Source organism: Cupressus sempervirens, chromosome 1, assembly GCF_028749045.1.
Source record: "Cupressus sempervirens isolate cs-2001-9-10 chromosome 1, ASM2874904v1, whole genome shotgun sequence".
NCBI lineage: Eukaryota > Viridiplantae > Streptophyta > Pinopsida > Cupressales > Cupressaceae > Cupressus > Cupressus sempervirens.
Window position 1 is genome coordinate 687433195 of NC_143118.1, and position 15991 is coordinate 687449185.

The window sequence follows — 15991 nt, forward strand, 5'->3', positions numbered from 1 at the left end:
TATCATACTATTATATTATAATAATAATAATTATTATAATAATATTAAATAATAATCATAATTATAATAATATTAAATAATAATAATTTAGCTATAATATTATTACTCTAATTATCGGATATCCAATCCCATATCCGATGTCAAATCAGATATCTGATAAGGCTAGGCCTTACCTTCCAGGTTTGGTTCCTGGATAGGTGAAAAAAAGTCAGCGGATTTTGAAGCGCTTTTAGGTGTCTTCAAACTCTATTTTTTTCACATCACCACTTTTTGGCACACCATGATCCTGCACATACCCTTATGTTTATTAATACTTCCATCCACTACAAATTTGGTCTGATAGATCCACTTACACCAAACCAATTTTCTACCCTTAGGAAGAGAGACTAAGTCCCATGTATCATTTCTCATTAGAGAATTATATTCTTCCTTCATATCTCTATCCCATTCTAGAATACTTGATGCTTCTTTAAAGGATTGTGGATCTAAAGAAACTACAATATAAGTATGTGGGAGTGAGTTGTGTTGTGATCTTGTCCTCTTAGAATCTAAAGGATTCCCTGCCAATGGTCTTGCTGAATCCAATGTCTTCTTAGCCCATCTAGGTATATTGGAAGAAAATGTAGTAGGAGTATTCTCAATCTCAATTTCTGATGCCTTTGTGTTGGTTGGGGATGAACATCTTTCAAGTCACTAGTTTCACTATCACTCTCTTCAATGAAGGAGGAAGAAGGAGGAGTTGAAGAAGTAAAGATTAGACAACTTTCTTCAAAATGTACACTCCTCTCCTAAAATATATCATGTGTCTCTAGATCCATTAAATTGTAGGCTTAATGTGACTCTACATATCCAACAAAGATGCAAGGTTTTCTTTGAGCTTCTAATGCATTGCATTTTTGTGGACATATGCATGCTCGATCAAGTTAGACAACCAAAGACTTTGAAGTGCTTAACCATAGGTTTCCTTCCAGTCCATTCTTCAAAAGGAGCTATACCATCCAAAGCTTTATGAGGACTCATATTCTAAATATAGTTAGCACAATTCATTGCTTCAACCCAAAAGACTTGATCGAGAGACTTGTTTAGTAGCATGCAAGTGGTCATCTCTTTGAGAGTTCTATTTTTTCCTTTCAGCAACACCATTTTTTTTGTGACGTATATGGTATTGAGTGCTAAAGATCAATTCCCTCTTGAGTACAAAAGTATATTAGTCTTGTGTTCATATACTCCCCCCCATTATCTGTTTGAAGAATTTTGATGGCTTTCCCTGATTGCTTTTCCACTCGAGCCTTGAAGCTGAGAATTTTTTTAAATGCTTCACTTTTATGAGCCATGAAGAAGACCCAAGTAAAGTGAGAGTAGTAATCTATGAAGGTGAGTGCACAGCGAGACTTGCTAAATGATGGCATTGGAAATGGGCCTGCTACATCACTATGAACCAATTCAAGAACACATTGAGCTCTCCAAGACTTCCCTTTTCCAAACATTTTTTCTAGATATTTTCCAAGTGAGAAATATGAACAAACACCTTCTAAAAATTGTACTTGAGGTAGACCATTGACCATTTTCTTGCTACTAAGTTGCTGAAGATATTTGTAGTTGAAATATCCAAATCTCTCATGCCACAGTTTTCTTTCTATATTTGAATGTAATAACAAGGCTTGTGCATTGATTTTGGCACAAAGGAGGAGAAAGTGTAAAGCCTTGAATCATGATTGGCTTCACCTATTGTGATCATTGAGTCACCCATGATGCTTTTTACGACCAATGAATCTAGAATAAATTCAACTTTATTTCCACCTCCATAGTGAGTCTTTTGGTGGACTAAAAGAAGGCTAGAGGTAAGATTAGGAACATATAGAACATCCTTGAACACTCCATTGTTCATCTCAACTTTTCCTTTACCTTCAACTTCAACTTTAGTATCATCACCAAAAAAGATGTGTGGTACCTCTGAATGTGTCATGGAAGAAAAATCTCACTTTGATGCACCCATATTATGTGTGACACCTAAATCAATGATCCATTCTCCTTGACTAATAGTCTTTGTGAGTAAAGCATGCCCTTTTCCCTTAGAATTTGAGGATGAAGATCATTTCTCCTTATAAGCATTAAGTAGTGGAATGTTGTGTTTCTTCATGATGTTCTTCAACTCATCAATCTATTTATGATAACATTGATGTTCATCATGACCCATTTTCTTACAATAGGCACACTTTTTCTTCTCCTGATTAGTGTCCTCCTTCTTGTTTGTATTTGGTGAAGACCTACCTTGTTGTTGATTTGATGTTGGTGTTGGTTTTTTTGTATCCTCTTTTTTGTTATTCTTCCACTTCTTCTTGCCCTTTCCTTTGTTTGAATTTTGACCTGTTGAATTTTGAGAACCCTCATTATTAGCTACTAGTGCCTTAGACTTTGAGGACTTGAGAATCCCCATTGTTTGCATCTTAGTTTGTTCATCCTCTAATAGTTGAGCATAATCATCAAAAGTGATTTTCTTATAGGCAACCCCTAATGCAGTCTTTGTGGTGTTGAAAGAAGAAAAAAATGTGGAGTACTTAGATGATAGCTTATTATGAATGAGATACACCAACCTATCATCTTTAACAAGACTACCAAAATCATCAGGCTTTGTTCTTAATTCATTCACCTTAATGATAAAAGCTTGAATTGAATCAAAGGTCCTAGGATCTAGGGAGACAAGCTCATCTTCAATTTTGTAAACGTCATCTTTAGTCACTTTATCATATAGGATTTTGAGGGCATCCCAAGTTTCCTTGGATGAATCATACTTTATGATCTGATAGAGGATCTTATCTTCAACCCCAGACATAATATCACCTAGGGCTTTCTTATCTGCCCTTACCCAATCATCAATATCACTTTGAGATACTTTATCACCTATTGGTTTAAGAAGGGAACCACCTACATATTGAGAAACTTCATCATGCATCAATTGACACCATATTTTAATAGACCATGTGGCATAGTTATGTGGTGTTAATTTTGGAAACTTAAGATTTCCCATGATGCAAGAAATGAAACATAACAATAGAAAAAGAGGAATACAACAATAAGAGATAACCCCCCCACTCCCATCCACTCAATCAAGAAACCTTCCCAAATGAAAGATTCTGGCACTTTATACTTAGTGTAGTTACAATAGCCACTTTCCAATTTTGGCCTTAGTGGACTTCTGATTTTCTATTTACAACCTCCTTTTGGAGTCCAAATCTAGAACTAAGAAATGTAGAACAATTTTGAAGAAATACAATGCAAAGAAAGGACCCAATTTTGAAAGTGATATTTTTTTCCACACAAGCCTATAATCTTATTGTAGATATGGAAAATAGACAAAAAATTATTCACTTTCAAAAAAAATAGAACTTGATTTGGAGTCCAGATGAGTCTGTACGAAGCATTTGAATTTGTAAAATGCAACATTAGACAGGTACAGTCACCAAAAATTGTAATTTCTAACAAATCCATGCACCAAAAATAGAAAATAATATTACCACTAAAACATTTATGAAATTCTACCCAAAATCAAAAATAAATTGTACCTGATTTGGAGCCTAGATGATTGAGATATGGCCTCCCAAAGTCAGACTGTCAAATAAAAAATGAATCTGGTGAGGAGTTTGGTTAGAAAAATGCCAAGTTAAATTTGAAGTCCGAATAAAAATAGTTCAATTTGGCCTATGAATGAGCATAGAAAAAAGATGACATCAGTGAAAAATAGCCCCTGGGTGATGTGGCAGATGATGTTAGTGTACGGCTGATGACATTAGTAGTATGAATAGTATAGAAGGGCCGCATGGCTACTGAGTTAGTGATGACATGTCATTTACATGTTGATGGCATGGACTGCTCAGTCAGTAGTGATGTTAGGTACCCATGTCATCCTGCATGGCACTAATTGTGCTACTATGTTAGATCCGCATGGTAGGTCTTTGTTTGTCCATGTGCTAGAGTCTAAGCTAACTCAGATGTCTTTGTTGGCACTGCCGCTGAGGTGTCAATGCCTTGTGGGTTGACTATCATTAGGTTGCATGGTGGTTGGGACTCTATGTGGAGGACTAGAGACTTACCATGTGGCCTTCCTAAAAAAATCATCGGGAGGTGGTATGATTGCCGTCGGTGGTTGAAGTTTTAAAAAACTGGCACTAGGAGTTGGGATATATAATCCTAGATACACTTTGCAAAAGCACAGCGAGTGTTTTTAACACTAACCATAGTAATCAAAACAAATGATCATAGGTTGAGTGGTAACCACTTGGTTTGTGTGTCATTTGCTAGATGTTGTGAAGTTCTGGTCATGGGTTATATTACCGCCAGTTTTCGATGGGTGGTTGCCAAAATTTGGTGAATTTTCCAGAAATATTGTGATGTTCCTACTATTGGAATAAGATGCCAATGGTATATTAGGCTTGCATAGGCCAAGATTTCACCATCGAGTTCCTGCAAAAAAAAATTTCTTTGTAGGCCTGATGGCCTAATTTTTTTTTTGAACAAAATGCTCTGAAAATAATAGGGAAAATAAAATTAATAGATCTACAAATAAATTAAGTAGATCTAAAAATGATCATACTAGATTTGCAAATCGAGCCTTCAGGTACCGTTTTGGAAGAAAAAAAAGGCCTCAAATTTGACTATGGCTCAATATAGGCGAATTTATAGTCAATTTTCATCGAATCAATGCTCTGGATGTAATGGTGAGGTCCACTTTGGCTCCAAATGCTCCCAATACTTGCAGATACTCCAGATTTGATTCAAGGTGTCCTCAGAGAGGTGAAGCAAGAACATTCTCCAATGGCTATGAAATGATGCCTCTATGGCTCTGATACCATGTAAGAATTTTCCTTAGGGAAAAATCACCCAAGACCAAGAAGTACAATAACTAGCACAAAATAGACCAACAAAGTATGATCAGAATAATAATATGATATTCAATTGATTGTATAGTACACTAGGAGTGCCTGTATATAAAGGCCTCTAGAATGCTTCTAGAATGTCTAGGAGTTAGCAATATGATAAGCCTCACAACTAAGCACATGTCCACCAAGAGTGGGTTATCCTCCTAGGAGTTAGTGTGATAATGAGAGGATAAGCCTACAAAGGTGTGTCACATAAAATTATCTTGTAGACACCATGTTTTTAATTAAGAGTGTGAACAACTATATTGTCAACATGACAACTCAATTAATTATGCAAACTCTAGTGTTGTATACACCATGTGCTAAATTAGAGTTGTTACTCTAGTGTTGTCAATAAGACAACTCATATGAGTACACAAACTCCTAGGTGTCTAACCTAATAAATAATAAAATAATGCATTTATCTTAAGTAAACTTAAGTAAAATGTAAATAATAATTATTTACACTAACACTATGTACAACATATTACAACTTTCCAATGATTGATCTATATCATTTCTCATTCACTTCATCAATTTTTTCATCCTTAGATAATTTGCATCCTATGATTATAGGTGTACCAATTATCTTTGGCTAATCCATACAAAAAAATTCAATATCTCTTTAATGTACTTATACTAAGTAACTTATATTTTATTCGATGAACTAGTAAACCAGTGAAAATTTTAATTCCACCAAACATGGACATTTCATAATCTTTTCTCATCTGATCAACAAATGATTAGCACAATAAGTAACTACCACCAAATATTATATCATCCACAAATATTTTAACAATTAAGACATTATCTTCATTTTCAATTTTTTGATACACATTACTATTATCACTTGTTCTAACAAATCCAATTATGCTCAAGCATGAATACATCTCACTACTTTCTTTCAAACATATAGTCCTTTGATTATTTTACATACTAGGTTCTTTTGATTTGGCTCCATTAATCCTTTAGGTTGTTCTATGTAGACCACTTCTTCTAGTATTCCATTTAGAAAAGAAGACTTAACATCCATTTGATAGTTTTTTTATCTCTTTTAAGAAGCATAAGACAATAATGCTCTACATCCTTCCAATCTAGCAACAAGTGCAAAGGTCTCTCCATAGTTAATTCCTTCTTCTTTGGCATACACTTTACAAACTAATTTGGCCTTGTTCCCCACAAATTCACATTTCTCATTCAATTTATTTTTGAATATCCACTTGGTTCCAATTACAGTCTTGTCTTTGGGTCTAAGTACTAGTGTCCATGTATTGTTATTTTCAATCTATTATATTACCCCATTCATAGTGTTAATTCAATCATCATTGTCAAGTGCATCTCTTACAGTTCTAAGCTCAAATTTAGTAATCAAACACGTATTATCTTTTAACTTACTTCTTTTCATGACTCCAACACACTTATCTCCAATTATCTAGTTTTGTAAATGTTGTCTTCTCACATATTTTTGTAATGCAGGCTCAATTTTGCATTTAGCATTAGTATCATCACTCAGTGGGGGTTCAATATTTTTCTTGGGTCATTCTGTCTATGGCTTCAGTAATGTATGAAATTTCTTGGTTTCCTTTATTTTCTTCTTGGTATACCATTGTAATAACTTAGTTTGGTTCTCTGGTACTGTATCAGGTTCTTCATCTTAAACATATACAAATATATTATATTCATCAAGTTATTTCTTACTCTCCTCACCTTTCTTATCTATGAACTCATCAATTATAATATTTTCAATCTCAATCATTGTGTTAGTCAACCTATTCAAAAATTTGTATGCCTTGCTCCTAGTAGAGTAACCTAGTAATATACCTTCACTAGCTTTTGAATCAAGCTTTCCATTTTGTTCATCTTGGGGAATATAACACCTACTTCCAAATATTTTGAGACAAATTAAATTCAATGTACGTCCACAATAGAGTTCATATGGTGTCATGTTTATTCCTTTCTTCATTTGAAATTGGTTGAGATTATAGACAATCATTCTTACAACTTCTCTCTAGAACATTTTTGCAACTCCTTTTTCAATTAGAAGTGTTCTAGCACAATAATTAATAGATTTGTTCCTTCTCTCTACAATTAAATTTTGTTGTAGTGTTCTAGGGATAGACAACTATCTCCTAGTTCCACGCTCAATAAAAATATTAGTAAATTCATCAAACATGAACTTACCACCACTATTGGATCTCAAATATTTCAATTTTTTACCATTTTCCTTTTCAACTCTATCTTTGTACAACTTGAACCTATCAAATGCATAAGATTTAGATTTCATAAACATAGCTATCATCATTCTAGAGTAGTCAGAAATAAATAGTATGACATATTCATCCCCATAGTAGCTCTCAAATTTCATAGGACCACACAAATTAGTATGAACTAACTCTAGAATATTATTAGATGCATGTGACTTACTTGAGAAACTAGATTTATTTATCTTACTAAGTTCACATTGTTTGCACATAGCATTATCAAGTTTATGCAAGTTTGCTAAGTCTCTCACTTTCTTCCTTCTACTCATTCAGAAATATTATAAAAGTTCTCATGCTAAAGTCTCTAAAGCCATAACCATACATATTTAAATTTTAAAAATATGCATGTACTCATAGTAGGATCGAGTAAAATAGTTTATATATTATTTTCTCTATAGTTTCAATTAGATATCCATCACCATCATAGATCTTTAACTTTCTATTCTAAAACTTCAATATGTGACCTGTATTATTCAATTCGGTAACACTCAATAAGTTATACTCTAGGGCTTGAACGCAAGAATCTTCATCACATATGATCTTATCATTCAACATAAATTATCTTATACCTTTCATTGGACATGGACCATCATTTCCAAGTTTAACATTTCTACCATTATTCTCTTCAAAATTAAAAAAATTATCTATATCATCAATCATTTGATGTGAAAACCCATTATAAATAATCCATGTATCATTCTTATTAACATGAGAAATAAGGGTTTTTTCATTCTCACACATTTCTTCATCTAAGTCATCTTTAATAGAAACATATACAACTTCCTCACATACATTCTCATCATCAAAATCTAACTCGATGTTCTCTTCCTTGGCAATATATGATACTTTTTCTCCATTATATTTATAATCCTTGTTTCGTTTGTATTTGTTCTCCTTATTGTCTTTCTTTTCACTTATGATCTTGTTAGCACATCTAATAGGAAAATGACCAAGTTCATTGTATTTTAAACATATATGTTGACAATTGGCTATGTAAATGTTGTCATTAGTGGGAACACATGATGTACATGCTTGTAGAAAACCTCAAAAACTATTTGACTATGAAAATGGTTTACAATAGCACATTGTTTTGTATGCAAATTATTACCAATGTTATATTATGACTGACAAGGTTACATGGAGGAAGAATGAAGTGAGTTGAACATGTGGTTAGCATTGTTTGTAGGAATACTAATTCTAATAGTTGTTATTCATGTTATAGTGAATACAGTTATATGTTTATCAGATAGGAAAAAAGAATAATATTTGAAGTATAACTTGTTTATATGATGTTATTTTTGAGAAAGAGGTTATATGGAGACATATATATATATATTGGTGATGATGTGTATAACCTTAGACATTAGTATAGACAATACAAATAAAGATATTCAAGATTTACCAAACATCAGAATGAAAGGTAAAAAAAAAATTTTGTTTACAAAATAATTACTTGACCAATTAGAGCTGACATCCTAGATGTTTACTCTAAGTTGGAAAAGTATATTGTAGTCCTAGCCAACCTAACAATAATTTGTGAAAAGCCATAGTATATATGAAAAGAAAACTTGAGAAGTTATTAGTGAAGTGTGCAAGTGAATGTGATGCAAATGTGAAGTAATATGAATTTTAATTTTTGTATCTTATGAAGTGAAGTTTTTGAGAGCCTAATTTTGTGATCCAAGATTGAGCTAAGGTTAGAGATTAGTTGAAAAGAAGTTGTAAGCATTTATTCTTCTGTATTCAAGGAACTTAAAGGCTAATTAATTGTTTGGGCAATGAGCTCATCTTGTAATTAGAAGTGCATGTTTGGGCAGTGAGCTCTTCTTGTATACATTGTACTACAACTCCTAACATGGTTAAATCTCCTAGCAAGGATTCAAAGTCTCCTAATAGGGACTCCTTTCTATTGAATGTGGTTTATAGACTCCTAAGAGGGTCCATCCTCTAAAAAGGAACATATATATTAGTATATCTTTGTAGGCATCATCCCCACTAGGGTTTTCCCTTGGCCAAGGTTTCCCTAGTTAACAAAATATGGTTTTATGAGTTCTCCTTATGCATGGTTACTATTACTATTCAATATTACTTTTTTACTTTCATCTGTAAGGTTTAAGGTAATAAATAATATCCAATAGATTACTGATTCACCCCCCTCTTACTAATCCCTATTTCTAACAATTGGTATCAGAGCTCACTTACTCTAAAGAGGCTCAACAGCTTGAGTAAGATACCTATGGATATGGAATAGTTGATGAATATTGAAAAGCCACTTGAACAGATTTGTCTCCTTACTAAAGAAAGAGATAAGCTAAAAGATAGATATAAAGACTCTAAAGTATATATTAGACAACTAAAGGACAAGATTGAACATCTCAAATCCAAACTTGAATCTATTGAATCTAAAATTGGTGATGATGAATATTCAAAACTAAAAATAGAGTAAAAGATCTTGAGGCATGAATTGAAGATTACAAATATAAATTTGAGATTGAAGAGTGATCCTAGAAAAGTTGAATTTGATTTGAAGACTAAAAATTCAGATCTTAGATCCAAACTAGAAAAGATGAGATTTGAATTTGAAGCATTAAAAGGATATCATGAAGAACTTCAAAAGTACAACACTAATGTGAAAGGTAAACTAACTCAAAGCAAGGCACAACTTGAAAATATTTATTTTAATAGAGAAAACATTGATGAATCAATATCAATACAAAGACCTACCTATGATAAGACTGTTCTTGGTTACCCATTTAACATGTCTCCAAAGAAACTTGGAAGTGGATCAAACCTGAAAGAAAAAGAAAAATCTAATGATAAGATTGAATCCAGTCAACCCTCTGATAAAGCTAATGAATTTGGACAAGACAAGGAAACTAAGAAATTGGATGGACCTAAGCAAATTGAATATCCTAAAAAAATTAGGTATGAATTTAGAGGTAAGTGTTTTTCATGTAATGAAATAGGTCATACAAAAAGAGATTGTACAAATAATTCATTTAATCATGTTACAATTTTTTATTGTCATAAATGTCATGGTATTGGTCATAATGCAATTGATTGTAAGAAACCTAAATATGATAATGATAGAAGGAATAGTATAATGTTTGGAAATACTAACATCAAGGGAAATAAGACCATATGAAGAAAGAAGGTAGATCATGTATTATAAGTGTAACAACTTTAGACACATAGCCCAAAATTATCAAGAACCTATTGACCAATAGAATCCTACAAGAAAAACCCCAGTATGTTAGTTATGCAACAACTTCAAACATATAGATAAGTATGCTAGAATGGACAGAAGGAACGATAGAAAAAACTTTGAAAATGATAGAAGGAATCATGAAAGAAACTCTGGAAATAATAAAGATAATGAATCTATCAAAGAAATGTAGTTAGTGAACTTTGAGAAGAAATTAATGAGACATTTATAAAGGGATTAAATATTTTTGAGGAAAAGTTAGATGATGTAGAGACATGAAGATTGAAGTCAGTAATCGAGTTTGATTCAACCAAGTTGAATTAATTTTGTTCATAGCACCAAAATTTGAAACTTTATTTAGAGATCAAACTGTGAATAGAGAGATTAGGAAAAGATGTATCGAGATGAGTTTAGACTGTAGCTAAGCTTGCTTGCAATTTGGAGCTTATCAAAACAAGTTACGAAGGAAATGTGAGTTATTATTACAACAGAGAAAGTTTATTCTATAATAGAAAATGAAATCTATGTTGGCACAACAAATTTCATGGAGCAAAGTTTTGTGGAGCATTGTCATGATGAAAGGAAGCTATGATTAACCTCAGGTAGCATTTGAAGATTAGATAGAAGATTTTGAGTAGATATTTGATTTTAGAATGAAATTGATAGCTTTTCAATTTGGCAAAGTACATGATTAATGCAAGTTCAATTTGGACAAATATATAGAGTACAAGCTTGATTATTTCTGCATTGCAATTATCTTAGAAGCTTAGAGCACTTAGAAGTGATTTGTCAAGGTGATCTCAAGCTAAACCCTACTTTGAAAAAATGTATTTTATCATTTTTCACACAAAATTTCTTTAGTAAACTTATATTTGGTGAGATCACAGATATGTTAGTAGTTCATAATGTTGAGGATGATGAGAGATCCAAGTTGAACGTTACTCCTATGAAACCCTTAGAAGGAAACCTTAAGTCGGCTCTATCAACAACTCTGAACAATGTAGTATATTTGGAAGACATGAGAAGTTATTTAACTGGCAAGTTTGAAACTATTAGAAGTGAATTTATGAACAAGTATATGGAAAAAAATTTCAACCATGATATGGATGTAAATCCTAGACATGAACATTTAAAAGATTTAGACCTAGTCAAATATTACTTCTACCTTAAACTTGATAATGAAGAATGGACTTAGATCATATTGAGTATAATTCATAATGGGAAGTTTTGGATGCAAGATAATGTAGTTTACATTTTTGTTGACCTTATTCATGAGGTTACTGGTCTTAGCAAACAAGGAAGTGTACCCATTGGTGAGAAATTAGTTAATAAAAAGGTTGAAAGTTATGTTAGGGCATTTTATAATGGCAAGGCCATGGTAATAAACACCATCAAACCACATGATGTGAGATTCTTGAGCAGAATCATTGTATATTCTATTTGTGCAAGCTCTAAAATTGATGAGTTGTCAATAGGCTTTATCTATGTAGCATACAAGATTTGTATTGAGAAGGACCAAGTGAACCTAAGTGAGATTCTGAGAGTACAACTCCTTGAAAATATGAAAAAGATCAAGAGAAATAAGAATGGTGTATTTAGATTTTAGTTACTAATCAATCACATTTTCTTCCTTTTACTTAAGAGATTTCCATTTCTATCAATTATAGAGATTATGAGTAGTGAAAGGCATACTATGGATAAGATAATATATGTATGTAGAAGGCATCCTATAGATAAAATCTTGGATAGTGGAAACCTAGTTATGAGAACATTCTAGAATGAGATGAAATAGAGATTCATAATTGTACCTCCAATTATTGACATATTTAAGGATGATATATGCTTTATGGTAGATACAGATCAAAAACATATTGAAGTAGTAGAACCTTAGGAAATATTTCTTGATACCTTAGGTTATGAGTTGTGTGATGATGTAGCTATTGGTTACATTGATCTATTGTTGAACTCCAGAAAGGATCAAGCATCTTATAGATTTAGAACATATGAGGAGATAACTTAGTCAACTTACCAGGCATCCTTGGAGAAAGAATCTCATAAGAAGATTGAGAATATAATGAAGAAAGCATTAACTAAGGCCAATGTGTCATAAAGTGAATCACAAGCAGTTAGGAAAACTATCTCTAGACTAAAGAAAATTGGTGAACAAGGTGTGATGTATGTAAAAACTTTATCTATTGGGCAAGTATTAGGTGTATCTATTGCACAAGCTCCTACAGAGAAAAGTGTCCTATATGTTGTTGTATAAGAAAAGCAACCTAGTGAACCAAAGAGGAAATCTGAAAGGCTAGTAAAAGTAGAAACTCACAAATCAAAGAGAATTAAACAACAAGCTACTAGACCTAGCAAAAAGAAGAAGACATTGTTGACAATTGTAGAATCCAGTAAAGAAGAAGAAGAGGAACATGAATTCAAATGGCCTAAAAAGGTTATTGTTTCTAAGAAGCCAATGAGTAAAACAAGGCAACCTTGGAAGCCTAAGATTTAAACGATCAACACAGCTATTGCAAATGAAGAAAATTTTGTGCAAATAAACAAAATTTTATGATTTATATAGTGATATTAAGAAAGATTAGATTGACATCTCTACTATGAGATATATTATTCTTAATAACTTGAAACTTGAAGATATTGAAGGTATTGTAAATTAGAATGTCTATGATAGACTTGTAGAAAAAAAGGCACTATCTCATGAGGAAGACATGGAAATTTAGAAATCAATGATAAGGACTATATGTAAAATTGATGATGAAGAAAAAATCAAGAAACTGATGAAAAACTAGAACACTACTTAAGAAATAAGATGAGGTCATTTCTATTTATGGGTGGTGAGAAGAATGTTATAAGAAGTGAAACAGTTGTAGCCATCAACTAGATGATGTCTAAATCAAAGGAAACACCTCCCACAATAGAGAAAACTTTGAAAGTGTTAATAAGTGGTGACACCATGCAAATTGATCAAACTAATGTTACTATTAACATTGATGAGAATCCTTTTGAAAGATTTAATCAAATCGATTCTCATCTTGAGGACATTCAAGATTAGTTAAAATTGATTGAAGAAGAGAAGAGGTAGTTAGAGGAAGAAAAGAAGAACGTTAAAGAAGCCAAGCATAAATTTCTTGAGGAGGATAAGAGGTAGAAAGAAGAAAAGAAGAGAGAAGAGGAAAAATAGAAGAAGATAGAAGAAGAAAAGAAAGAACAGGGAAGGAAAGAAAAAGAGGAGAAGGAAAAAAGAAGAGAGAAAAGAAAGGGAGACAATAGAGAAGAAACTAAAGGAAGATGAGACTAAAGCATCCAGCTCATCCACTCCACTATCTCTTGCAAACCTAACAGGTGATGATGATGATCAAACTAACTTGATCTCATCTTTGACAAAGTTGATTGAGAAGAATAAGAAGGTAAAAAGTCTACAAAGGACATTAATGGAGGTAATTGAAAAATTTCATAGCACTTTGGTAGCGAAACATATAGAGGCATACCCTGAACAAAAAGCTAAAGTAGTTGTAAAATATTTTGATGATGAATTTATAGATTTTTTAAGTGTTGTATAGTCCAAGGCCTAAATATCTCATGATGCTAATCTTTTTAGCACTATTTGTTAGAACATAAAGAATGATTTGCTAAGTCTTGATACTTGTGTTGGTGTTTTTACACTACCAAGCAACAAAATACTTGATACCAAGAGAGTCAAGAGAAATTTAGTCTAAGGATTAGCTATTTCCTATGCTCAACTAAGAGGTCTTTAGATCTAGACCCAACTTCAACAAAAAATTAAATATTTTCTACTCTTTAGTCTCTACAAAACCAAGGCGGGTGCACCTGAGGGATAAATAGATTCAAATTTTGATACTCTCTTCACACTTGATTCATCTGTTGATATTCTATTACAATACTCATCCCCTATAGAAAATGTTTGGTCATAATTCTTTTAAGATTTAAATGTAATTCTAGATAACAACAGCTAACTAAAACACAAATATTAAATGAAATTAAGTATTGACCAGCTATGATACTCTTCATACATTTAATGTAAAACTGATTTTGATTTTAAGATTTTGCTTGATTCTTATCCATGATTTCTTCATATGTAAACTTAACTAATTGATCAGTGCCTCATCCATTGGAATTTAGAGTCTACCCAACCTCTTGACATAATTTACTACATTACAATCAATATCAATAGAAATTCTCCCTAAAACCCATTCTTATGTATATCCTTATTACTGCCTAGAAATCCTATCATACCATTGAAGCATTTTCTTAACTCATTGAATTAAAAGCAATAGTGAATTGACATACAACCTATACAAGCTACATTAAACTATACAAGCTTTGCCCATACAACCTCAAAATAACCAGTCAATAATAATGGAGACAAGATTTAGAGAAAAAAGATATGGTGATAGTTCATCTTTGTTTTAATTCTTTTTGAAAATTGTATAACACTGGGATAATACTTGAAAAAACTCAAGATAGGACAACATAATCTTTGAAGCTAATGTATCTTCAAATTTGAAGAGAAAGATACATCATAAAATTGACAATAAGGAAACTAGACCGAATAAAACTAGCATAACTAAAAGTTGTAAAACAATTTAGACCCCCTCTCTAGCCTTGGAATCTCATTTATATAGTATAAGATGCAACAAGCTTCAAGAATAGAGAGTACTAACAACTATCCTTAAGATAGAAAGATATTTACAAAATTTACAATCATAAAAGGAAAAAATTGGTCCAATAGAATAATTTGAATTATGAACATTCCTTTTGTAAGGACCACTTCTAATGCACTTCTTTATTGTTGAGGAGTTTATGATTGACTTTGCCATAATTGTCATTCCTTGGAACATGTGGCCATTGGATTTGCTTGTGATGGACCCTATTCTAATATTTGAAAATTGAGTTGAACTTGGGGTTCTCCATCCATGTCATCTTGTATTGAAAAATTGACAGTTACACTTGATTGTACTATTGCCAAGTCATCAATTTGGGTCTCTATGCTTGTGACTATAGTTGGTTTTTTACCTTTGTCTTCTTCTACTTTTATTGAGGCATCAATTACTTCCAATTCAACTTGTTGCATTTCATCATCAGTTTCACCAAGTTCTAATTGTTTTGCATGTACAAAATTTTCCATCCACTTGTCAAAAAGTGTATCATCTGGCCAATCAAAATTCAATATCTCATTCTATTTCTTCAAAACATATTCTCCTAATTTATCAATTTCAATAAACTCTTCTCTCAAAGAATCATAAAATATTTGCACTTTAACAACTTCTTCAGTTGTATTTTCCCACCATGTACGTGCCTTTTCATTTATGACCCTATTCATCCTAAGACATAATAGATCATCCAATTCTTGGGCCCATTCCTCTTTATCTTTTAATTTATCCTTTTTATTCAGGGCATGGGGAAAAATTTCAAAGTTCCTACTCCTATATTTTGATAGATAGTTTATGATTCTCCTCTACAATACAATCCTTTTATTATCAAAATTGGAAAGATCATTAGTCAAATCAAAAGTCTTTTCTATTTGTTCACAAGATAAATTGATAACTAAAAAACATAGAAGAGTGTCATCTTTATCC